General features: G+C 36.7%; 1 long non-coding RNA gene and 1 other non-coding gene across 2 annotated transcripts; one reads left to right on the top strand and one right to left on the bottom strand.

The window, feature by feature from the left end:
* Positions 1-775: 775 nt before the first annotated feature.
* LOC120350898 lies at positions 776-26,574 on the bottom strand. The gene is made up of 3 exons (XR_005571089.1): positions 24,491-26,574; positions 3,073-3,302; positions 776-910 (listed from the first exon to the last, which is right to left on the bottom strand). It is a non-coding gene; the product is annotated as an uncharacterized LOC120350898 (long non-coding RNA).
* Positions 21,212-21,284, top strand: Trnak-cuu. Its single transcript has one exon. It is a non-coding gene; the product is annotated as a tRNA-Lys (tRNA).
* Positions 26,575-27,618: the final 1,044 nt, after the last annotated feature.

Here is a 27,618-nt window from a genome sequence, read left to right as displayed (position 1 = left end):
TATTAAATCAACAAAACTCATGAGAATGTCACACATACAACATTGATAACGTGGAATTATGCTAGCTATGATATCCATGTCTCTGAAAGCAAATATAATAACAATATTAGTATAATTGCTACAGACAATTACTTTTTTTCAATCCTGCTTCTAGTCCACACTGTTCTAATAAATTGTAAGAAAAATCGTCACCAGCTGATTTTAAGGTTTCATTTTCATTAATATGCTTTTGTATGATAGATACTTTCATAGCTAGAAAAGAACAGGGACATGTATCTGTTACATCAGGACAGCGTTTCCCTTCACGTTTTAACTTATCAAAATCTATTTTTGACATATAACAGAATCTTAAATGTCCGAACTTTCTTTTAGCCCTTCAATCTAAAAACAAAATATAGTCCTTCAATGTAAGACCTGAATTTGCATAATCCTTTAAGCTATCAATAAGATTGTCCAATAACACTGTTAGACTACAACGGTGAGCTTCCAATTTGAAATTTGCAGTAGATGTCATAATCTGAAATAATATATATACATTTCACCTTCAAATTTCATATTTTCATATCATCTTAAAACTAGTCTTCATCATAAAATAATCCAACATCTATACCACAAACTTTAATAGGTTTTCTTGCAAATTCTTTTCCCACATGATGATCTTCAAAGATATCATCACTCAGATATTCTATTAACTTTTGCATTGCTGAAGATAGTTTTGAGCATTCACATTGATTTTTCTTGCAATAACCCCAATGATCAAATTTCCTATTTACATCATTCAAATTCCAGATAAGCTCATTGAGGAGGAAATCATGCCCAACATATTTTTTCATCTCAGTTATAATATTATTGAGAAGCTCTACTAGAATACCCTCTTTGAACATTGTCGCGGGAATGTGTGACTCCATATCTGAAAAATACATAAATCTATTATTATTAATTCAAAATAAGATCTTTTTTATCAATCCAACTTGGTTCTATAAACCTAAACCATTTAGCTAAAACCTTTTGCCCCTTAAATCTCAATACCTTTTCAACTAAGTAAACATTTCTATCAGATTCATTTAATCGAGTTCTTTGTAATTCTTGTTAATAAAACCTTCCAATAATATTTTCGCCAGACAGATCTTTCAATGAATATGTTGGTGGTATTGTAGCATGAACTCCAACTATTTCAAATAATTCTAAACTCCAATTTATTTCATAGGCTTTTTCAAAGAATTTTTTGTATTTAGAAATCCTCACTATATCACCTAACCCAAATTTGGGACGAATAGGTTTATTACTCTTTCTTAAGTGTTTTTTATTCAATTCAGCAATGATTTGTTTCTCATGTTTCAATGTTATTTCAGCCGGTTTCATTTTGATAGTTGGATGAAATGAATTATTATATTAATCAACAATCTTGTCTAACTAAGATTCCCATTTATAATTGCCAGTTGCAGTGAAATAATGATATATGCGCAACTTTAGAGTTCTGTTGAAACGTTCAATAAATGCTGCATGAGAATTGGAATAGACACTATAGTGATGTGATAGAGCCTTTACTTGAGAATTATAAAATTCCTTCCCATTGTCTGTACAAAATAGCTTGATGCCGAGATTTCTCTTAAATATCGGTCTTAAAGCATCACTCACTTCACGAGCTGTTTTTGTCTTTAGTGGCACAGCATTATGCAAACTTTGTAAATGCATTTATAACAGTTAAAATATATTTATAGTTCGAATTCATTCTAACAAAATCCCCCATTTCTATAAGGTCCGCCTGCAACATGTCATTAACCCCTTTTAGAACATAACTCCTTTTCATAAAGTTTTTACGGACAGGTTTATGCAACTCATTTGCCAACTGCTCTTGTACATTGCTCATTTTATCCTGTTCTCTCTTCAACTAGCAGATGGATACTGATGTCTCAATCATATCCACGCTTCTCCTATACACATATTAATTACAATCAATATGGTTGAGGTTATCCTGTTCACTGCATTGGGATTTACTGTACCAACACTTCTTCTGTATCATTTCCATCATTATCTTCTTCAGTTACATTCAATTCTTTTTCAAGTCTAATATGATGTTCAATCTGATTATGTCCCCAGGCTAGTGTATTGATATTATTGGGTAGAATGAAGTGTTTGTCATCAAGTGGGGAAATAGCTATTTTTGATATCCTAATCTCAAAAAAATTATGCAGATATAAACATAATATGTTGGATGATTCATAATGAATCTTCCTATTAAATAGACAATCCTTATATATTTCAAATTTCAAATTATTATCAATTATATAACGTGACACGCCTTTAGCTATATTCTTATTAGCGATTTCAGATGACAGTTATGCTTATGTTGGGGTTTAATCCTTCAAATTTTAAAATATCACGTGAAGAAATTGGAAATCTTATAGAATCGGTTCTAAGTTCACTTTTAAATTGTTTCAAGTATTGAACATTCAAATTACTACGTCTATAATGAAAAAAGCCAAGATGCTCCAAAGAAAACAATATGAATCATTATTTTTAATGTTTATCAGAACTTTCTTGTTGACAAGTTCTGGCGGTGTTTCTATATAATATGTTGAATCACCACCATAAATAGGATTATATTTTATAAAATTGACATCTAAATTTAAAATACAATTTACCACCCTACCAGAACCATTAGAAACAAATCGCTCAAAACCTGTATTCAACTTAATACAAGTCAAATTGATGTATTAATTCATCAGTATTTTGATTTATATTAATAATATTATAAGATGCGCTATGAAATGTTGCAATTGTCTCCACATTCATAGTCTGTTCTTGACCATCCAATGTTGGCGGTAAATGTGCTATTTTTATCAGATGAACTCTTACAGCAATAACCAACGTATGTTCCCATCAAAAATTACTGAATCATTGATTAAAATGTTGAATATTGTTTCTTTCAAAGTTGTTAAAATCAACTGTAAATCCAACTGGGTTTCAATGAACGAAAATCTATATTTAACAACATTTCCATTAATAGCTGTAGTTTTTTCTAATGTATATTCCATAATACTCTTATAATAGATAATAATTGGATCTCACCAGTCTAGTGTTTTCTACTGTTGAGTGTTTGCTCTTGATGGGAATCCCTTGATAATACCTTGTCTAGTATAGTCAAAGTTTGCTGTAAGATGACTCCCTGATGTAGTGATCAAAAGTTCACTGTTCTCTGCAAACGTGTGATGTTCTTTGATAATCACTATTGCTGATGGGATGATGCTTGCTTTGATTGGTAAAGTTGGAATTTGTTGTTTGTAGAATAAGGTGATATCCTGGAACAGTACAAGAATAATACTGTGAACTATTTGTCTTATACATAATAATGTATTGAGAATGATAGTAAAGTTAAAGTTAATGAAGATAAAGAATTGTCAGATGATAGTGAATGGTTGAATTCAAGTTTAAAGTATTCAATCTTATCTGGAGTGTATGAATTCTTATATATCGTAATTGAGGAATATGGATGTAGCAATGATCATCATATAATTACAATCACAGATAGTAATCAATTGTGAGAGGTTATTTTTGATCTAGTTGAGTAGAAATGTATTAGGGAAGGGTGAAGTTAGTGTCATATTTAGCCTTTCAGTTACATCATGTCTGTGGACAGGTTTGGACATGTTTCACATGGTAAAAGTAATGAGATAGATGCTAAGGAATATTTAGAAAATCAGTTATGTGAGCATAAGAAAACGGTTCTAACAAGATCTGACTTTGATAATGAAAAGGCGGATTTGGTAACATACAAAGATAGTTTGAAGAAACAATAGGAAAAACTTAAAAATAGTTTTGACAATATCAGATTTAAAATGGAGAAGGTTGAATTAGTCTCATTTAATCAACTCAAATCGAGTTTGAATGATTTGATATGAAAAAGATGATCAGAAATTAAATGGAAATAAGTATTTGATGTATGTATATTATATTTATTGTATATTTTTGAAAAGACTAACCATATTCCTTGGATTCGCTTGATAGGTTGTTCTGTATGAATCTCACATTGAACACTGGGTGAAGACTGAAGGTTGAGTGGAAAAGCTGGTCTATTTTATAGTAGGCCACTTACAAAAAGTAAAAATGAAATTTAGTTTTCATGTTTGAACCTGCATAAGTTTGCAAACCAGTTTTCTCAGTATATTATAAATCAGTATATTATGAAACGTTGCAGAGAGAGAATGGAGAGAGGTGTACAGAGGGTTTCAGAAAGTTTGATATGGTTAATTATATTCAATTGCAGTTTTTGGATTGTGATCATATTACATTCGACTTATAGTCCATCAAAAGGAAACTATACTATTATTTTGACAGTGTTTAATTCATGTTTGGATAATGATAATTACACCTATACTTTTAAAAGAGTGAACATCAATTCTACATTACAAAAAAATAATAATATTGTTCTAATGACTCTCAATCAGAGTGTACAAAATTTTTTTTCACTTGAGAAAGAAATTGTAAATTCAAATCAATTATCACAAACAGAGCGGGTTATCTTGAATAATGATAATTACACCTATGCTTTTAGAAAGATTGATAAAAATTCTATATAACAAAAGAATGCTAATCGAAAGACTCTCAATCAGAGTATGGAAAATGATTTTCCATTTGAAGAGGAAATGGTAAATTCAGTTGAGAAGGACAATTTAGATTCAGATGCATATTCAAATCATCTATCACAAACAGAGCAGGATAGTACATTTTTTATATTTGTTCCCTGTTTAAAATCAGCTCTGAATTATAATTACAATAACTCATTGGGACTTGAAACAAGAAAGAGGTTATATAGTTTAAATTCCTTACATGATAATGTTTGCAGTTTTTATAAATCTTATAGAATATTAGATAATTGTGTAAGCAATTCCTTCAGCAATAGCAATTTGTTTGATTTGATAAATACTACTAAAGTATTATGTTGGTACAGTTCATGACAGTACTGTCAGAGACAAGACAAGAAATCTTATGCTTAACCTTTATCTATGGTACTGTCTATAACCTATAACTGATTCTGCAACAGTTTGGAATCTCCGCCGCTAGATGGAGGCACTCACCGATAAAGCATCAATACCTTTGGAATACAACTGATGTCTAGTGCTTTCGATAATCTTCGTGCACGAGAGCCTTTCTCGATAGTGGTGGCGATGAAGGGGAAGTTGTTGTAGTAGAGAGGGGATGCTTCACAAGTGGATCAACGACAAACTGGGTCGAAGTCGAAACACATTTCACTCCAACGACAAACTGGGTAGAAAGGCTAGAAACACCCTCAGGTGGGTGGAGACACCCAAAGGCTAGAGACTACCTCAGGTGGGAAGTGGTTGATAGTGGGCATGAGCTTGGGACTATGACTATTATGAGGGGCACTGGTTTAGCTTTTGAGGGAACTGGTTTAGTTCCCCTCCATCACAGTGGGAGGGGGGGGGTTGCCGCTTATAGCTGGTCCCCTTGGGGGGGGGGGATTGTTGGCCTACTACAGTTGTGGGTTGTTGCAGGAACAGCATATCCAAACAGGGGTGTGGCCTTGCCCCCAGGACCCGGGGACCAGCGCCAAGGCCAACAATCCCCCCCCAAGGGGACCAGCTATAAGCGGCAACCCCCCCCCCTTCACCATAGGGGGAGGGGAACTAGTAACTAGTGTTATATAAACTCGGCTATTTTTCTCAGGTATGAAAACTCGGCTATCCTTGTCAGGGCCCTACAAACTCGAGAATCGAACTTTCGATTTAAGATGATTGTATTCGACTCTCAATGGATGTAAATGTATAAAAAAGTATGCTATTTTTGTAATAGGACTTATTATTATCAGAAGATTAAAACATTCATTTATCTCACAGCATTTAATGGCTACAGGTGACCAGCCACAGTCACCATTAAATATCATGAAGAATGACCAATCGAATATATATTTCATACGTTTAATGAAGAATATAGAATGATCCCATTTAATTTCAACAGTGTCTCCGTCACATTTACATCAATCATTTAGTAAGAGTCATGATCGAGAATCAGTATGCGATGAATTTTAGTCGGTGTCCAATTGAAATTACCACTCCCATCTCCCATGTAGAAACAATGTATTTCTTGCATCAAACTCATTGATTTTGAAATATTTCTTGCCCTATCTGTGACTTGTTGATCGAAGTCTTCGTATTTAATTTCCTACTTCATATGCCACATTCATATAATTATTTCCTGTAAGATATAATTATTTCTTCAACAAGATCATATGAAATAATATCAGTTTTCCATATTATAAAAGTAATGAATGATAGACTAAGAATAACAATCTTATAACTAACAATATAAGATTATACATTGTGAATGATGGAGTAATGTTCTATTGTAGTGTTGAATTTCAACAGAACCTTGAAAATCTCATAGAAATTGTAATCTGTCAGTATAAGAGTTGTTGAAATCTACTTGGAAACTGGAAAGGACGATTCGAGATTGATAATTATTTGTTAGATCACTTGATTGAGTGGTGTCATGTGCGTTTCATGGAAAGGAACATGGTGATGAGTGAAAAGGGTTTCTGTACAAGCAAGCACGAAATACAATAGGTGTATTATGTAGTCCCTGCTCAATCTTTACAAAAATTACCGAGTTTGTATAGCACTTTTTGAGGGTCCCATGAAATACTGAAATTCCTTTGACCATTACTGCCGAGTTTGTATGCACCCTCCAATACTCTCTTGCTTTCTTGTACAAGCTCTCTGAATCCCTATCATTTGCTATCTTCTATCGTTTGCTATCTTTTATAATTACTTTATCTCTCTATCTTACTATCTTTTACACGCTCACAAACTCATGGGTTTGTCTGATGAAGAGAACCTGACTCTCGCACCCTCTTTCTCTTAATTTCCTCTTTCTTCAAATAAGTCCTTACAGTATTTATGCTTTGGTCAATCAATCGAATAATGAATTAGTATCATTTTCAACTATCATAACCTAGAATTCAAGCGAACATATTTTGTAATTTATATTAAATGAAAAGAAAAGATATTGTCAAACCACAAATTAATAAAAAATCGAGATACCGGTTTCGGTTGTTACACCATTATAAATCTCTGACAAACTGGTAATCTAAAGTAAATGAGCTAATCTGATAATATCAGATAAAATAAAATAATATAGTTCGAAGCGGAACAAATTTAATAAATTTTCTAACACATCATTAATCACCAAAATTCTTATGAATTCTCCTTCTGCAGTAAATAGAAACTTTAAATTCTTTGTTGCCTAACGAATAAGATTATAATTTCTGACAATCTTGCAAGCATCAAAAATTTTGAAAGTTGTTGATAGCTGATCAATTTTCACAAATCTTGCTATATAGTCTAGCTTGATCATACTTCAATGTCAATCCGATACTCAATACTCCCGATTGTCAATCAATTGAGAAAATGCTAAATATTGAAGAAATTCGATTTCCTTAGCAATAATTTCTAAAAATCATTAGACCTAAGCACAAACAATAATCTTGAGAACAACGGGATGATTGTCTTGTGTATGCTCCAATCATTTTCAAATTCTTAATTATTGAGAGCACTACAGTTATAAGCCTACTGTCAAAATACGAGAATTATAAAATAAGCTTCACTTGTGCTTGCTGAGCTATAAGTTAAAAGGTGATACAAATGAATGCCAGGCAGAAAGAGAATTTAACTTCATCGGAACAGTGGAAACAGACTGAAATTTCTATGTACCAGTCCTCTAGGCAACAAAGAATTCGAAGTTTATATTTTAGTATATTTCCAAGCTTCAAAATGACATCTGGTTGACATCTATATTAACCATAGTAAAAGTTGTTGGAATTAGATAAATCTTTCGGATATTGTAGTATGATTATTTTGGAGCTTCCACATGGCTGAACTGATCCCATATCCACGACATTATTAGAATTACGGACGATTTCTTGAAAATCGGCATATTTTTGCCGCCATCTTGTTTTTTTTTATGATGACAAACATTTTTGAGATAACCATCATGGATGATCACTTTCTACACATTATTATAAAGAGATTGATACTATTCTCAAGTCTGTACCTTGAAGGAGTCATGAGTTACACGGTTTTCTAATTGTTGGGATTGGCATTTGGTGGAAAAAGCATGTTTTCAGCTGCAAACAGTACTTTTCTCTCTTGTTCCGATGACGCTCCAGCCGTGGAATATGAACTGCCTGCCTCCAACCAGATGTCATTTTGAAGCTTTAGAAATATACTAGAACACTGTACCAATTACACTGGTGTATGTCTACTGTAAATACATTTAAAGTGAAAGTGAAATATTGTCCCCGAGAAATGTATGTTTCAAGTTTTTGAAGTTGAATGAATCATGAAAAAAGTGGTCGAAATGAGTCGATTCTCTCGAACATCATAGTTTGTTCAATTCTGAACACTTTGGTGGTAAAACCAATCCAATATCTCTCACAATAACTAAATAGCAAGCGATATAAAAATTTCTGTCAATAATGACCGCCATCTTGAATTTTTCAATGATGTCGAATATTTTCGTTGCTTCCATCATCAATATTCTTATTCGGCTTGTTATAACGAAGAGATTGAGACCATTTTCAAGTCTCTATCTTGAAGTAGTCATGAAAAAATCGATTTTCTAGTTCTAGCTTGTCACTTCATGTGTATGGCAAAACGCACCAGAAACCGTGCAGGGTTTATTTTTTGAGGGCGCTTGAGAACTCATTTCCTGACGTACAGCGCAAAAAGATATATCGTTCCAAAGCTGGAATAACGCTCTAAACTTCATAGATTCAAAATTTCTCTGTATCTCTTGCACGGAAAAAGTTATAAAGGAATCAAATTTGAAAAAAATTAGAAAAAACGTTTTTTTGGGCTTTTGAAAGTTATAACTAAAACAATATGCGCTTTAGAGGAAGATTTTATAGAACAAAAATTGTATAGGAGGGTTTTTAAAATATTTTCGTCCAAAACAAAGGTTGATTATCTTGAACCGTTATTGAAATACAAGCGATATAGCAAAACCCTGGGAATTTTGGCGGCCATCTTGTTTTCGAGGTGTTTGCCTGTGATTTCGACCTATCATCATCACGATCCTTATTATGCTAGACCTAATGAAGAAATTGAGACATCTTCCACGGCTGTTACTCAAAAATGACCACGGAGTGCCTTATTCATGACTGTTGCGCCCGGACTATTTACTCGAGAAGGAAAATTCATAAGAATTTTGGTGATTAATGATGTGTTAGAAAATATATTAAATGTGTTCCGCTTCGAAGTCACTCCCTATTTTTGTACATAACAGCTTATCAATATAGACTAAAGAAAATCAGGAACTAATTGATTCAAAGTAAAACTGTTTCAGAAAGTGTGAAAATAAGAATAATAAGAATGAAATATTGCTGGAATGAGTGAGTGCATGTATTGGTCATACTGCAAGATTTGAGAATGGAAGTTCATCAAAAATAGAGAAAAGATTGAATTAGAAGTATTCAAATTATACATCTTGAAAGCGTATATCATTGTCAATAATATACGCGTGTATAAAATATTAGTGTAAATTACGGAAGAACTGAATAGAATGAGAATAGAATACAAAAATAGAATGAGTAGTCCAAATTGTGTTCAACATTTATCTAGGTTACACGGAATTCATTGTACTTTGATCGTTTGAAGACATAAAATTCGAAAGATCGCAATAACGTTTTTATTTGTTGACAGATTGACTTGAAAATTTATGGGAAGGACACTAATGTTAAGATAAATGTTCCTGTTTTTTTTGTAGAATTTTTCCATGGCTCCTTTCCCCTCCAGATCCGAAAAACTTTTCGGGCGATTTGATCCCTTCAGACCAGTTTTGAATCTCCCGGCTTTCATAGTCTTAGCCGCGCTTTAAAGCGATTGGGTGATCATTGCGCGCAGAGGCTCTCTATTGGTTTCTATTGTTCCTAATGTGTTTTGAAAACGTTTTCAATACATGTATTCGTGAACGTCACTAAACAAACATTGTTTTGGTTTGAGTTTCGAGAATGTCAACACAGATATAGCGGACGCCAACAACTTTGGTAAACGATTGATATTGTTAACTAGCAGGTAACCCGTGCTCGCAAGGGTCTATTTACAACTTGACAAACTGAAAACTTGATGTAATCAAATCTTGAAGAATCGAAAATAGGTCTATAACAATCCTCGGTTAATTAATAAAGAATCTATATGCAAAATTCCAAGTTAATCAGTCCAGTACTTGAGACGTGATTATTGTGTTAAACATAATTTTCCTATTCCGTACGTGTATAAGCCAGTTCTTTTCCTTTATTATAGTATAGATTATTATGTCGCTTTGGCCTCTGATCTGTATAAATGTCCTGTAACAACCAAAGGTGCGTCCACACATGACGAACCAAACCTCGAACCGCGTAGCAAACCGTGCATTCCGCCGAGCATCGCGAATTCAGCGAGCATGAGCATATATATGTTTCATAATGTTAAAAATCAGCTGTTGAGCAAACCTTAGAAGGTCATTATTGATGTCATTACTGGAGACTAATGTCATTAATAATTATCGTGCAGTGAGACATAGATAGTAATGATGGATAGTAATGACAAAAATCCGGATTTTCTGATTTTCAGTCATTATTACTCGCTTTTGGTGGGGATAATGTCATTAGTAATGATCGTGTAGTGTCGTGCATCAGTATATCGTCATTTCTCAGTTCGCACTGCAAGATTGTACAATCATCATGGACAGCGACAGTAAAGTGATTGCACCTTGTGAAGGAAATGCATTTGGAGAAGAACATCTGCGACAGTTCATCAAAACATTCGAAACACTTCCTTCCAGAACTGTGGAACCTATTTTGTTAATCAATTATCCATTCTGCATTGTTAAAAAACGATCTGGAAACAGAGCAAAGCGAGAAAGAGATAGCGCTATCCGCTTTGTTGAATGATAGACAAGGATAGCAATACCATTGCTAATCAAACACTGTCATTACAACGTGGACCTCACTATATGCATTTAATAGCCTACATTCTACATATGGAAAGGGAAACTTAATTTATCTGCGTATGTTTTTTAACAATAACATACTAATGCTGAATATAAATAAATGCAAGTATGTAGTAAATTAAATGTACATTTATGTAGTCTTGTAAGATGTATGCAAGTACTTCACAAGTCTCAAAAATGGCATTGCTTATTGATGCAGGTGACATGACCGCTGAAAATTTTAGGTCTTCAAAGTTTCATCCAGTGGCAAGGTACCTTAATGTTACTGCTAGTCTTCCTTTAACTGGCAAACATTGTCTCATGTTTGTATCTTCTCGGAGTAGAAAAGGTGTAAATAGTTTCAGCAATCTCTCAAACATAATGTCATTCATGCGGAAATAGTTTTTGTAGTCCTGGCTAGGTGAGTTGAATTTCATTATTTAACAACACAACAGAGTACTGAGAGTACTGATCACGTTTTTTAATCAATCCTTCATCCAGCGTTTACGTTTCACCTGCCTTTTTGTAGCTAATACTATAACTAGTAGATAGTAGTTCTGTGAACAGTAGACTCCACGCAGTATTCTCATCCACAAGTACCTGATTGAAACTATAGACCTTATGGAAATACAGCAATAGACTGGCTTCTCCACACATCTGTGGGAGAAGTAATCACTTGTCAGCTGATTTATGATGAATAATTCTATAGTCTGATTTTTATGCAATTGAAAAAGGAACATAGCCTACCTTTCAAATTTCATGAAAATCTATTACCGCGTTTCGCCGTAAATGAACAACATATAAACATTTAAACATTCAAACATTTAAACATTAAGAGAAATGTCAAACCGTCGACTTGAATCTTAGACTTCACTTCGCTCGGTCAATTATAGCAACACAAGCTTTTTTGCTGGATCCATTTTACACGTTGTGATAACACAAGCTTGACCACACCTTTACTGAAGGAAAGTAATGACAGTGAAGAATGATTGTGTAGGGTTAAAGAGTAATGATAATCTGAAATGACATTAATAATCTGATGATGACATTACTGGTAATCGCTCGCCTCTGTTTTAACTGTTCGCCGTACCACACTCCGTCTTTTCTTCTATGATTGATTCTCTTCAGTCCTGAAAAGCCTACCCATAGCATGTTCAATTGTTCAATAGCTGTTGATATATGAGTTTCGACTTGCAATACCACTAGCAGTGGTTTCAAAGTATCACTTATAGAATGATTATTTTTTGTGAATGGAACAATATATAACATAACAATATCATGACATATTTCAAAAGATTATCAGTCATTTTTTGGAGATTCAGCTTTCAGGTTGCGTTACTAGGAACCTTCCATTTTTACTTGCTATTATCTACCATTTACTAATTGAAGTTCTAAAACTCTATTGAGAATATATAAAAAACTCCAGAGAGATTATATCGAAGTAATCACGGAAATCTCATATGCTTTAATAAGTGAAGGCGAGCGATCCTACTTATAATTCACTATATAAGAAACAAATATTTCGAATCTTTATAGGCGGGAAAAAAACTTAAAAATATTCAACCGTGATTTATATATTAATTTCTTGAAATGTTATATCCAATTGAGCTGCAAAAGTATTTGAAATTAGATCATTAGAAGTTCGATCCAATTAATTGGATGAGTAAATACAATAAAATTGAAATCTATCTGCATATTCATCGAGATCAGTGGTTACCAGAAAGTGGTCCGCAAGGAGCCCAAGGAAAGAAAAATTGATGTTTACGCTATTAGTGTTATTTGAATAAACTATATCAGTCTTTTTTTTAAGTATAACCAACTTCCCTTCGAAAATGTTATACCAAACTCATCGGAAGTTCAAAATTTGTTTTCAATCGGTGAAAGAAGAGATAAGTCCAAATTCCCAACGCAATAAGATTGGACTATAAAGTTTGTTTGAAATCTTAATGGCGGATTTGTACCACGTGATTTAGCTAGTCAATCAAATGCGTGACAGTCGATGGCCATACTGTGGGTAATATAGTTACTGTAATTCAGACTAAAGGAGATCAGTAACTAATTGATTCAAAGTAAAACTGTTCTAGAAAGTAGAAAGTGTGGTAATAAAAATTAAATATTGCTATTATAATGAGACAGTGCTTGTCAATTGGTCATACTGTGAGATTTGAGGATGAAAGCTGATCAAAAACAAGTTGAGAACCAGCTTGGAAAACAAACGTAAGATAACAATAAAAAAACCAGAAGAAAAAACAAGCTATTGTAATTCCTGGTGAACATTATTAGTGATGGTAAATGTTCATAGCGAAGAAACAAAGAGGAGTCAAAAGGTCCTGATTGTAAATTCAATAATTAAGTACCTATAATTGAGGAAATCACATTCTCATTGTCAGAAGATTCTTGGATTCTTGTATTGTAGTATGTTAGTTGAAATATTTAGTTCAGCTACAATGATTGTATTATTGTATAATGCCATAAAGTTGAAGGAATACTGTTACTTGTTCTTTTGTGGTAATGCTCAAGATAAATTAACAACAATATTTCTGAATCGTGATAAGGAAGAAACAATCAAATAAACTCTACTTAGAATACTTTCCAATGTTTTGATTGTAAGATTCTTGGAAAATTTATTTCCATACCGCAGTGAAAATGCTGGGTGTAATTCATCTTAAGAAACACCCACCCGTACTATTTTCTTAATAATTATTTCAAATACCTCCACTCAGTTCATTGCATTAATTGACTTTACAAGGAAGTAAGTTATAATTTATAATAAAATAATTAGTCGAATGCAGTAAGTCGTAAGTAAGTAAGACTCTGTTACACTATACTCAAATAATTAAATAAAAGCCTTCAAGTAAGGCAATGAAATATTTACGAATCCACTAGAATATTATCGTTTCATGTAGTGAATTGAATTGGGAGTATTCGGATTATACATCTTGAAAGCATATATATTATCATTGTCAAAAAAATACACGTTTATAAAATATAAGAGTTAATTACGGAGGAACTGTACGACTTAAAACCTATTTGATATTTTATATGTATGAAGGAACTCTTGAAAAACACAATCCTGCGTTCAGAAATTATAAAATATGATTGATTAATCAATTTTTGGCCAAGAATGAAATGAGTAGTCCGGATTGTGTTCAACATCTATGTAGGTTACACAGAATTTATTGTACTTTGATCGTTTGAAGACATAAAATCCGAAAAACCTCAATTATAAATTTTTTATTTGTTGACAGATTGACTTGAAAATTTATGGGAAGGACACTAATGTTAAGATAAATGTTCTTGTTTTTTTGTAGAATTTTTCCATGGCTACTTTCCCCTCCAGATCCGAAAAACTGTTCGGGCAATTCGATTCCATAAGACCGGTTTGAATCTCCCGGCTTACTTATTCTTTGGCGCGCTTTTACGTGATTGGGTGATTATTGCCAGCAGAGGCTGTCTATTGGACAGAGCTGATAATTTGCTTTGTGACTGTTATCCCACACCTTATACCATATCTTATTACTCATAGATTCCTTTTAGTGTAGAAATCTCCAATAATAATCATATTGAAGATGTATTAAAAACTCATTGTACAAAATAATTGAATAAAAAAACACCTGCTTGGAGAATAATAACTTTCATTATCTTTATAGGTTCATATTCGTGTATCTGAATTGTGATGTGTAGTTGATTTAGCTCTCTCTCTCTCACTCTCTCTCTAGTGATGACTAGTAAACAACATCGATTTAAATTCACTTGACAAAAGTAATGTTGATGGTTTCGAAATAGCTTACTGTGATTCAGTTGAAAACCTTGGAAATTATGAACGAAAATCTTTTCTGGTCTGATCAAATTAATAAGACTTGTAAATTTGTATTCTCTGCCATGCATTCATTGAAGAAGATGCAAGATATTCTTCCCAGAAAAATTAGTTTGCTACTAGTCAAATCGCTCATATTCCTACACCCTATGTATTGTTATTTTGTGCTCAATGATATACAAGTAACCTTAAACGATAAACTTCAGCGATGTCAAAACTATTGCCTCAGGTAACGCCATGAACAAATCACTCAAGCCCATATTGATAGTTCAACTTTAAAGTTACCTGATCAGAGAATCATGTAAATTTAACATAAAAATTGTGTATAAGCTACATTGTAGATTGTTTCTTATTCAAACTCTTCCTGGAGTGGATCGCAGCATTCTTATTCTACATCCCTTCCCCTCTCTTTCATATTATAATTCCCCCTTTATAATCCCCTAATTGGAAAATCATTTTTTTTGGAACTTTCATAAACATATTATCTTGTTATTTACATAAACTAATCTCTTTTGTATAATAATTTCCCTTTCTTATTAACATTATTTTTGGATTTACATCTACAAATCTCTTTTCCAATGATAACTTCCACTCCGTCATTATTCCACTTATTATTACATCATATCGATTTTCTAATTATTGGGAATTAACTTTTTCTTTATTTTCATCCTTATTATGATTTACTCTTTTCTGTTGATGTATGATTTACTCTTTTCTGAATGATTTATTGTTTCTATGATTTGGTTTTTACTTGATATTTTTTCCTAATTTTTTATGCTTAGAATAATAATATTTCGTTTAAATTTTCAACTTTCTTTTTCTACGGTTAAGTGCTGAAGGGGAGGGTATCATTGATTCCCTCACTGAGAATGGACTTTTTAAGGTTCAAACTTCACCGTTTCATTTGGAAACATTACAATAGTACCTCAACTTTTGCATATTTCATCATTTTTTTTGCTCAATACTATTGTAGAACTCATTAGTTCAAATCATTAATTTCAAAAACTGCTAAAGGACGCCGTGCTTCCGCACTGCAAGAGTCGCCGTGCTTCCGCACTGCTAAAGGATGCCGTGCTTCTGCACTGCAAGAGTCGCCGTGCTTACCCACTGCTAAAGGACGCCGTGCTTCCGCACTGCAGGAGATAGAGTCGCCGTGCTTCCGCACTGCTAAAGGACGCCATGCTTCCGCACTGCAGGATATAGAGACGCCATGCTTCCGCACTGCAAGGAGACGCCGTGCTTCCGCACTGCAAAGGGGACGCCGTGCTTCCCCACTGCAAGAGTCGCCGTGCTTCCGCACTGCTAAAGGACGCCGTGCTTCCGCACTGCAGGATAAAGGGTAACACAGAACACAGAAACACAGAAACACAAAAACACAGAAACATAAAAGGTGAAAAGCACCTCCGACCGAGTTCTTACTCAAGCCGTCGCGGTGTGTCCACATCCGCTGACTTGCAGGAAAACTGGCCCCTGCTTTTACACTAGGAAACAGAGCTTGCGCCCTGTTGGAGGGCTGTGTTTGCACACAGCAAGGCACGAGGATTTTCGCCCCGTCCGGACAAGCCGAGCTCAAGCACTGCATCACTTCCAGCATCAGACAGCTGGAATGAATCTTCAACACGACCAGGCAGGAACTCGTCGTGGTCTCAGCAATAGTCAGCTGAGATACAGCTCCAATAATTCCAGGAGCTCGTCGAGGAAGTAGACTCAAGTTGCAGTCCCCGTCCTCAAGAAGAAACGTGATACACAACAATGTAACACTTCACAGAAGGCAGAAGTTGATAGAGGTGAATTGGAGTCCAGGAAAATTACCAAGTGTCAGAGTGATGGATACCCTCAGTTAGTTGAGTGTATCAGCAACTTATTGTTCACAATAAAAGATGGGAGATCACAATATGATGTAGAATGTTGAATTATTTGGTTGACATGAAGCCACTAGTTATGATGTTACTCAACATATTCCGATTTTATATCACAATTAAATGTAGTCAAAATAACAATCCTTTTTCGATCTGTCATGGGGATCACAGCCTTCTCACTATATCACAATAATAAAATTGGAACTATAAATTTCAACTCAATATTCCACTTCTCACAGTTCCTTTCAATAATGAAATCAATCACATGATTTACTTATGCAAAGTAACCATCCATTGGATATAAATGACAGTGTGTTTATTATAACAGATAACATCTGCTAATTAATTCACAATCAGTGAACATTTATTATCTCTCTTTCTCACTTCAAGACTTATTTCACCCCGAAATAAATCTTAATATACTTTTTCAAAGTAATTATCCACACAAGGCGTGTATAATGACACAACAGCTGTTAATAAATCACACTAAGTGAAGAATTGATTTTCCGAAAAATAATCACAATTAGCACAAATAATAATTATTGAATGAATCAATACACCGTCAATAATAACTCATGATGGTAGGCTGAGTAAAAATTAGATTCACTCTCGAGACGTGATCTAATTCCAAAACTAACAATAGCACGATCAAACTCAGACTGACTCAATAGCAGTAGAATATCTGAAAAAACTAGAATTCTCATGAATTCAATTTTATAAATTGTTATTGAAAAGGAGAAAGTATATTCTCTTCTACAGACTAGAAGCTTGGCGATAACACTTAGCTAGTTGAGATAATGTTTATCTTATCTGCACAGCACAAGTAACTTTTTGATCCAACATAGAATTAATTCCAATTAAAATAATAATTACTTTATTCCAATTTATAGTAAGTCCTCCGACTTTATTTTCAAGTGAAATATTAGAAAATTTGAATCATAATCTGAAGCTAATAACCCCCGATTGTAGTACATCTCGAATCACAATCAAACGCAATTTATTCATTCCACATGGAAAATTAATTGCAACGTAATTCACTCTTATCCCACACAGTATAATAACATATGTTAATTAACTGCATCGTAACACTTCACACGGATTAAAGCAATTACCACCAGCTTCATTAAATGATTTCAATTATTATAACCATTACCTCATTGTTAAAATATTATTCGGATCATACTGATCTATAATATTTTCTAATATTCTCTATCCACTTATTTCGCCACCAACTATTTATGGCAAATAGAAAACAAGCTACTGCAAAGTTTGTTTGTTAACCTTTACTTGGCTACAACAATATTGGTAATATACCGATCAAGGACATTTAGTCTAGTTGGAATCGACTTTAGCTGTTATTAACTAGTCATAGGCTGTAGAAAATTTTCTTGATCACCCTTGCTTGGTCACATCATAATAATATTGTAAATAAATTTCAAACTGAAATTATTGGGATTGCCTTCAGATCAAAAGAAACGCATTAATTTGTCAATAATAATTTTTTCCATCTAATTCAGCCAGTGCTTTATGACTGATTCTAATTGTTAAACTATAATGGTTGGGTTGCCATTTAGTTTAAATAAAACCCTATTTTATAGGAAAAATTAGACGGAATATGCTGTTCCCTTTTAATAAACTATTGACCAATTTCTTTCAATAACAATAATATGTGAGTCTTTTAATATTTTCATTATTTTCGGAATCGTGCTAACGCAAATAATTTTCAAAATTCGGCTAATAAATTTGTGCTAATAATTCTGAATTGATTTTCTTCAATTTCTATGCAATTTTGTCTTTGATAACAAAATTTAATTTCCTCATTTTAAATGGGATAATTTATTTATAATGAATTTTGTGATAGGCAGCGACCCTCTATAGACTCGCTCAGCCTCCTGCTGTCCATCCGCTCGAATTCCGTCAACCTTTTCGCAACTTCTCCATCACCATCCTCTTCCTCATTATCGGGCAGGTGTGGCTGGAGCTTGATGCCTTCCTCGTGCACAATAAACTTCTTACCGGCACTCAACATTTTCTCGACCTCATAGAGGCCAGAAAATTCCGGCGCTAACTTCGCGGCAAGCTGATCAGCACTCGAGGACAGGTGACACTCATTCCTGTGGACTAGCTGTCCAGAGTTCACCTTCATCGTCCTCTTTTTCCAATTATAATACCGGTTGGCATTATAATTCTCGTCTCCAATATCTGAAACTACTTTCTGTGTAGTTTCCAGCACCGGCAGTCTTCTAGACTGCGCTGCTCGACGATTATCTCCAGCTCCTTGCTGAAAATTATCCTCCTTCTTCCGCCTCCGGTACAGCTTTTCCGGACAGTTGAACCTCCAGTGCCCAGCTCGTTTACAGTGCCAGCAAATGAACTTTCCACGGGCTGGAGAAATTTTCTGAGAAATAAATTCCTCTTTTCCAGTCTTCCACACGGCTCCTACGTCTTCATGGACTTGAGGAAATTTCTTCTTCTCATGCTTCTCCAGGTGGCTTCCTTGACCTCCATATGTCAGGCTGTGCTTTAACAGTAACCAGCCTCGAGTTGACGGCTCCCTTCCCCACCTTTGGAGTGGAAATATTGTCTCCAATGTGTGCTTTGACGAGATGAGGATCCTATTCCACTGACCGGGAATAGGGGTCTATTTTCACCCGGTGCTCACGAAGAAACTCCATACCAAGCAGAATATCTGGAGAAAGCCCATCCATTATTGTGAGTGTTGTTGATAGGGATATTCTGCCGATTTTCAGGTTGATTTTAACACCACCTCGCAGACGTGCAGCCGCTCCGTTAGCCATAGCAGCGCCGCGCTGCACAGGCTCTCGTTCCACTGCTTCCAAACTATTAAAAGCTTTAGAGCTAATATAGTTGGACTCTTCTCCGGTGTCGAGAAGAGCACTATACTGTCTGTCTCTATTTCCACTGTAGTGAAGAGACGGCTGTCATCCTGAAGCTCCAGCTCTAGCTGGATTTGAAGCCTCGTTTCAACCACAGCTGTTTTATCAGAAGTCTTCTTCTGCACTCTCTCACATGAAAAATTTGGTCGTGGCTTCCGCACTTTGAGCAGAGTGAAACCTCCGGACACTCTGGTCTCCAGTGTCCCACCTTCTTGCACTGCCAACACAAGGGGCCTTCTGGAGGTTGTTCACTCCAACGCTGTGTAGTAGTAGTATCCTGTCGAGGCTTCGTCTGCTTCATCACCTCCTCCTGCTTCATGGCTCGTTGTCTCTGTTGAGCGTTCTTCTCCTCGAACTTAATCCGTTCATATTGTCTCGCTGAGTGTAGCAAGTCGTCGATGGAGTACACTTCAGCCTCCCTGATGTAGATCTTGTAGCATGGTAAAAGATTTTTGTACAATCTGTGTACCTGGCTCCTCTCAGGAAAACCACCTCTTCTTCTCATCAGCGTTAGCAGCTCCTCAACATTGTTGTCTATGAGCTCGCCTTCTCTCTGCCGCCTGTCGAGAATTTCATTCTCAAGATCCTCTTCATAAGTAGGTGGATAGTAACGAGACCGGAAGTCTCTGAGGAAATCGTCCCAGTGTCTCCACTGTTCTCTTCTATTCCTCATCCATAAGGAACATTTCCCCGCTAACATTTCAGGCAACGCTGGAAATAACTGTCTGCCAGACAAGCCATATGCTTGTTGCAGCTCCTCAAGCCGCTACATAAACCTTGGAGCATCTCCACTCCCATCATATGAGAGCCACCACCCTCGAACATTGTCACACACAGCACCCGGGTTTATAAAGGATGTAGCAGGCACCGCTGGTCTGGTAGGTGACCTCAATACATGCCTAGGCATGTTATTATGCCTCTCCGGCATCTCTGGCCTCACCAGTGCAGGCTCTGCATGATATAGTGTCTCCGCAGTTGCCTCCTTCCTAACTGGTGCTGGCCTCCGTGCTCCTCATCGAAGCACCTCCTCCCCATTATTCAAAACAGGAAGCATTTCAACAATCTGCAGTCGTTGCTCCAGTAGAGCCCTCCTCAGGCTCGTACTTGTGTCATCTGTCAGCACTGAGTCGATTAGTAGATCAATAAAGCCCTGATCATGCACTCTGTACACCCAGGAGTTGCTGGAGTCGCCATCAAACTCTGGAGACATCTCCTTGGGTATTTCTTCCAGTCTGGAAAATGTAGTGGCCTCTGTGACTGGTGGCCACAAAGCTGCAGGTCCTTCCTCTTCCTGACCTGTGCCAGCTCCGCCACCGATCCTGTTTAGACCGGCGGCCTCCACCATTGTACTCAGGTGGTTTTCGACAAGAGCTCTCCTGAGCTCGGCCATGGTTCCAGTTGTAGGTAGCCCTGCCGTGGCCAAGAATTTCACTGCTTCATCCCTATGAAGCCTGTAAATCCAGGCCACTCTTGGATCCCTGATGTTGTCTTCTGCATCCTCCTTGACGCCTTCCTCACTTCTGCAATTACTCCTCTCTTCAGCACTCATTGCTGTTCTTCTCCTCCTACCTTTAGCCCCACGTTCATGTGCCAATCTTCTGAGTAGATTTTTGCCCACACCTTCTTCTACTAGAATTCCCAGTGTTGCTCTGGCCCGGCTAGCTCAGTTGGTAGAGCATGAGACTCTTAATCTCAGGGTCATGGGTTCGGGCCCCACGTTGGGCGCCAATCTTCTGAGTAGATTTTTGCTCACACCTTCTACCAGAATCCCCAGTGTCGCTCTGGGCCAGCTAGACTCAGTTGGCGACTGGGGTGGGCCGCAGCAGGGGACGGGAGACTTGGTGGGGCGTCCGTCAACCACCCTCGTTTGGGTTGGGGGTTGAAACAGGGTCTTGAGCACCTTGGAGAAATACTTCCCTCTTTTAGGTAAGAGGGGCCGTGCTTTTGCACTGCCTAACAGGGTTGGGTTGGAGTGAGAGGAACAGGAACGATCTGGTGTCTGCCGTGAGGGGGGTCTCTGTTACTGGAGTAACATTTCTGATTGCCACTAGATGTCCTTCTGCTATTAGGATCAGAAAAAGCAGGGTTCAAGAGCCTCAGAACGGGTTGTTGTAGTCGGTCACTGGGTTCCTAACCTCGGGCACCGGCTATTTCCTGTGGCCAGGATTGCATCACGAGGTCGTGAAAGGCCTTCCTAAGCCTTCTTTGAGGACCTCTTGCTATTGGAAGACAAAATAGCAAGCTATGGGAGCCCTTGCACCGAGCGTCACAACTGGTCACCAGGTCCCTAAACTCGGGCACTGGCATTTCCTGGGGCCAGGATCGTGTCTCGGAGTCGAGAAAGGCCTTCTCAAGCCTTACTCGAGGTCCTCTTGATGTTCTAGGATGAATAGCAAGGTATGAGAGCCCTTGCACCAGGCTTCACCTCTGGTCACCGGGTCCCTAACCTCGGGCACCGGCTATTCCCTGGGGTCAGGATTGTGTCTCTGAATCGCGAAAGGCCTTCACAAGCCTTACTCGAGGTCCTCTTGCTTTTCCTATTGGAAATGGCAAGGTATGAGAGCCCTTACACTCATTGTCACTGTCGGTCACTGGGTCCTCAACCTCGAGCACCAGCTTTTTCCTGGGGCTAGGTTCATGTGTCAGGGTCGAGAAAGGCCTTCCCATGCCTTACTCGAGGTCTTCTTGATTTTCCCATTGGAAATAGCAAGGTAGGAAAGTCCCTTACACTCGCTGTTGCTGCTGGTCACCAGGTCCTTAACCTCGGGCACTGGCTATTTCCTGGGGCCAGGTTCGTGTGTCGGGTCGAAAAAGGCCTTCCCAAGCCTTACTCGAGGTCTTCTTGCTTATCCTATTGGAAATAGCAAGGTAGGAAAGTCTCTTACACTCGCCGTCGCTGCTGGTCACCAGGTCCCTAACCTCAGGCACCGGCTATTCCCTGGGAGCAGGGTCACGTCTCGAGGTCAAGAAAGGCCTCCCTGAGCCTTATTCGAGGTCCTCTTACCTTTCCTGGCCCTCACGATGATGTACGAGGGTCCAGTCAGGTTTTAGCCAAAACCTGACTTGTTGTTACTGGTTGAAACAGGCAGATTGCTGCCAAAAGTTGTCAAAGTGGTCGAACAACACTCGCCTGATTTGAGTGCTGAATCTCAGAGCTTCCAGTGTCTTTGATTAACTCCCGTTAACCTCAGACACAACTCCTTGTAGTTGAAGGAGTCGGAGTACACTCAGGATTCGAGCTGTACTATGTTGCTAGCTGCGTGCTGCTTTCTTCACCCTCTCTGCCGACTGCTCGCACTGGACACCCGCACTATACTGGGCTCCTACTAGCCCTTCACGAGCCTCCCTCAGTAGCCGAGAGGAAGGGGGTAAGGATGCGCGGCACTGCTGAGCGGTAGCTGAGCATTGAATGATGAGCTTTCTGGCGAGTATGGCAGCTACCAGTACAACGATGTGAAGTGGACCATGGACGTAAGCAGTTGAAACAAAGTTGCTCCTGACGGACAGCTTGAGCACGTTCTGAAGTTGGAATATTCTAAAATATGTTGCAATTGAAAACATTATGTGGTACTCTGACAAAATAAACAGCTGGTAGACCTATTGAACATGGTGGGTTGGTTCGAATTGGACTTGAAATTAGCATTTCCAAATTTAGATTGCATGGGGGGCTTAACAGCAGAATGTTGATTAGTTACATTGTTGCGCGAATTGATTTGAGAGGCATTGTTATTAGCAAATGAGACAGCATGAGAAAACTTATGTTGCGATTCAAGAAAATCCCAAAGATGAGAAATATTCAATTGTTTTTTAGTAGAAACAAAACACTCCCAATCCCTTATGATGGAAGTGTCAAAACGTGAGACAGTAACTGACATGAAAATTAGATCTTTGACAGGAATATCAAGTGACAAGTTTTCGAGGGCAGAAATGTTAGTTTTTTGATTGTCTATGAAAATACACCAGGATTGTGCTGAGTGGCTATCCAATTTGGGTGGGTTCAAAATAGCAGAGATGTGGGTTTCAGTGATAAGCAACGAATTATCATACTGTTGTGTAAGTAAATCCCAAGCTACAGAAAAATTCCCAGAAGGAGAGTTTGCAATTCGATTGAGAGCTTCACCTGACAGGACTTGATGGAGGTAATGGTACCTGAGGGTATTGTCCAACAACTTATTATTAATGATCAAACTAGTGAAGGTCGATTTGAAATTCAACCATTGGTCAAAAAAACTTCCATCAAAAGTAGGAATTGGAATATCAGGAAGATGAGTGCTGAATGCTTGGTACGTCACGGGATGTGGTTGCACATTAGAATTTAGGGCATGAGAAAGTAAGTTGTTCTCACATTCAAAGTTACGCATGACAGAAGATATTCTCGAAAAAAGATTAGTGAATTTTGTACAAATGGTATGAGTTAAATTAAAATCCAATTCAATATTCAATGATTCTACTCTTTCAAGACATGCATGATACCTCTCTTTGAGAAAAGTTACTTCATTTTTTAGATGTTCAATAGCAAAATAGCAATCTTGATTTTGTACATCACATAGATTGCAATCATTAAGGATGAGGTCAAGTTGACCATCAATTACATTCAAAGGTCTAAGGTGAGGTGCTTGAGCAACTTGAATTGGTTGAGCATGATCTTCAATTGATTGAATGTCTGCCACATTGGCAACAGGATCAGCTTGATCATTCATGATTGATTTTACAAAATTCAAAGAATACAATAAAATTACTATTGATAGCAAAAGATCTCAAGTAGATCAATAAAATCGTGGTGGAATTCAGATTACTAGAATATGAGTACCAATACTGGCAAATGACTCTAGATCTCCATCATGAAAAAATACAGAAATAGTAAAATTTAATAATTCTATGTAGATGACAATAATCACAGAAAAAATATTGAACAACACAGATATATTCACGTCGATTTCCAGTGGATCCAGGTAAGAGAAAGGCGCACACACTAGTGCAGACAATGAGCTGACTCAATGCTTTTCTGAGCAGAGTGGAATCCATGGAAGTACAGGGTCGGCACAAAAAGCTGTCTCAAACTGGCGCAGCAGTCTGTCATGAGAATCAGCAAGAACACCTTAATTCTGAAAATGACAAAGTACATTTATTATTATAGTGCTTAGACTGATTATGCTAGGTAAATAGTAAGACTGGGACACTACAAAGATAACCTACCTACAGTGGGCAAAAATAACCTGATCTGACAGAGGTTTTCAAAATTGACAATAAAGAGGTTTTGCCCGTGTTCCAATAGGTCAATGGCCTTGATCCGGCCAATAGGAGGACCGAAACACTTATGATAAGTCTCGTGGCAGGTTGGGTCGTAAAGCCAACCTAACTTGAGTGGACTGTATGGTGTGAGAAACAGAATTAAAAGAACTAATACTTGTCTAGTTCTTGTACCACAGACCCAACAAAGTGCCAAATTGAAATTACAACTGTTATACAAATTGTAATTAACTCTGGAAGCTAGAATGTTTAAAAAGAATTGTAACTGTAAACCTGAAAAATGTAATAGTTCTAAGTTGATACCTGTGATAATGATTTTTTCTAAATAAAGACAAAGTTGTACAGAAACAATGACTGATTTCATTTTGCCTTTTTGTCATAGGCTTAGAATAATTCACAAACGACAAAATGTTTATTGATGATGGAGATATAAAAAGGGCTGATACAATAATACAAATACTTGCAGAAAAATTCAAAGATGTCAATAAGACAATGGATATTACATTTGTGAAAATCTGAATATAAGAAATGTAATAATACAAAAATGATTATGGATAAGTTTCCAATGTAAATTAATATATAATTTAAAATATAGATGAATGTAACTTGGATGGTTTGGTTTCTACCAATAACTGAATTGAGAAAATTAATAGTCCTGAGTTAACATATTTATGAAGTCAATAATCCAATAGGTAAGCAATTGACTGTGAATTCTCTTTCACTGATTCTTAAGATTATTGTTCCTGAAAAAATGAGTGACTAAAAAGGCTAGAAATATTACACAGTAGGTATTGATGATTAGAATCAACCATGGATCATCAATAAATTCATAAAGTCCCAACAAATCATAGCAATACTTCAGAGTGATCCGTGGTGTAGTGGATAGAGAGCTTGTATAGCAGCATAGAGATCCTGGGTTCGAACCCTCTCACAACCAAAAGTTTTATAACCAGATCACTCCCGTGTTATCGGATGGGCACGTTAAATTGTCGGTCCCGGCTGAAGTATGACAGTTGTAAGGCCCATTGATGGCTATAATTATATATTCATATATTCAGGCGGTGGGACCTTCCCGCAAGGGACTCGGGACCAACAAAAGCCATACGAATTTACTTTTTATAACAATTAAATTGGATAGACGTGAGAGTACACCAGAAGCAACTTGGCTAATGTGTAGAACAGAGCAAAGACAGCTATACTGTCTGATTTAAAATGATTGATAATTAATGTGAAAACGTTGAAAATTCCTAGAATCATACATATACAGAATTACTAAATGTGACTTCAAATTCTTGAAGTGGCAAAATTGTTGCACAACAGACTTCCAATGTTGTGGTAAAAGGAGAAAGAGACTCATAAAATAGGTAAGTAGAAGTTTCAATGTAGCAAATAAGTAGCAATTTGAAAACAGAATTAAAATATGAATTTTAGAAATACCTCTGTGAAAAATGGGCCAAAGAATAAAACTAAAAATATTAAAAGTGACAAAAACTCATCTGATAAACAATTGTTGCAAGTCAGGCCATCTAACTTGTTCCCGGGAGGGCGCATGAGACACACACCAGTGACTCAGACCTGGACAGGCGGCAGGGCACCTTGGATGCAATCAGTGAGAGAAGGGGAGACCAATGAGAAGGACACCAAAGACCAATGAAGCAGAACTCCGACAACCGATGAGATGAGCTCCATCGATCAAAAAGAAGAGTGCCGAAGACTGATGAATGACCTCAGAGCGGATACACAGGATTCAGGGTGGACTGGCAGAAAACATTTGAATTTTGATGATAGAGTTCATGGAAAATTGGTTCTGCATTTTTAAAGTTGAGCACAAGGTGAAGTAGCACTAATAGGTTAGCTTTTGGAATGATGAATATATTTTGAACAGAAAAAATCCCACAGAGAAACTTATTTGCACAGAATGACAAGAAGAACTTGGACAACACTTTAAAACATTAAATTTGGGTGAAAAGATAAAATTGCTACATATTTGAAGAAATGAAAAAAGAAGCCTTGACCAGGCAACTTGTTTGGAAGAAAGGTAGAGCAGAAGTGTTTTTTGATCCTACCCACCAATGGCCGGCCGATTGAGGTATTGAAAATAAAAATGACACAGAACTAATGCAAAATTGTTCGAATAATTGTAGAATATGACGAAAACTGCAATATAAACTACTAGAACAATGAAATGGATAAAATACATCAGAAAATCACATCTTAAAATATACAAAATTAGAAGTAGACAAAGTGTGTAAACGACAACCAGCACTAACAAACAACTAGCGTCAGAGTGGACAACTTACAAACTGAAGGAGCTTGACGCCAGAATACAAAGACCAAAGTCTCTGTGACTGAGTTTTTACAACTAATCTTAATCTTCTGTATTGCTTCTAAAATATATTTATTGAACGCATCAGGAGAGACTGATGTTTTCCATTGTTGATATGGATTTGAACTTTTTCTAATGATTTTCCAAGCAGCTGAGCATTTGTTGCTTGCCGACTCGATAAACCTAACATTGGTATTCAGTATAGATGCTTTCAATTCAGATCAATAGATTCTCCTCAAATTCCGATAATTAAGTTTTTCATTTTCTGACCCAAAATTCTTGTATTTATTGTAAGCTATGAGTGACGCATTTCTCAGACCACTTGAAGGAGGCGATAGTTTCATCTTACTGATTTTGTCATTGTTGGGCTTCCTACTTTTCAAAAGAAAAGACTTGAAAGACTCATAAAATGCATTGAAAATTGTCTTCAGCTGATTTGTGAATGAGAATACTAGACCGATCCCTACCATAGAATTGATAATG

This window comes from Nilaparvata lugens, chromosome 4 (assembly GCF_014356525.2).
Source record: "Nilaparvata lugens isolate BPH chromosome 4, ASM1435652v1, whole genome shotgun sequence".
Lineage (NCBI taxonomy): Eukaryota > Metazoa > Arthropoda > Insecta > Hemiptera > Delphacidae > Nilaparvata > Nilaparvata lugens.
The sequence above is the reverse complement of the archived record's forward strand: the minus strand, read 5'-3'. Positions and strand labels throughout refer to the sequence as shown.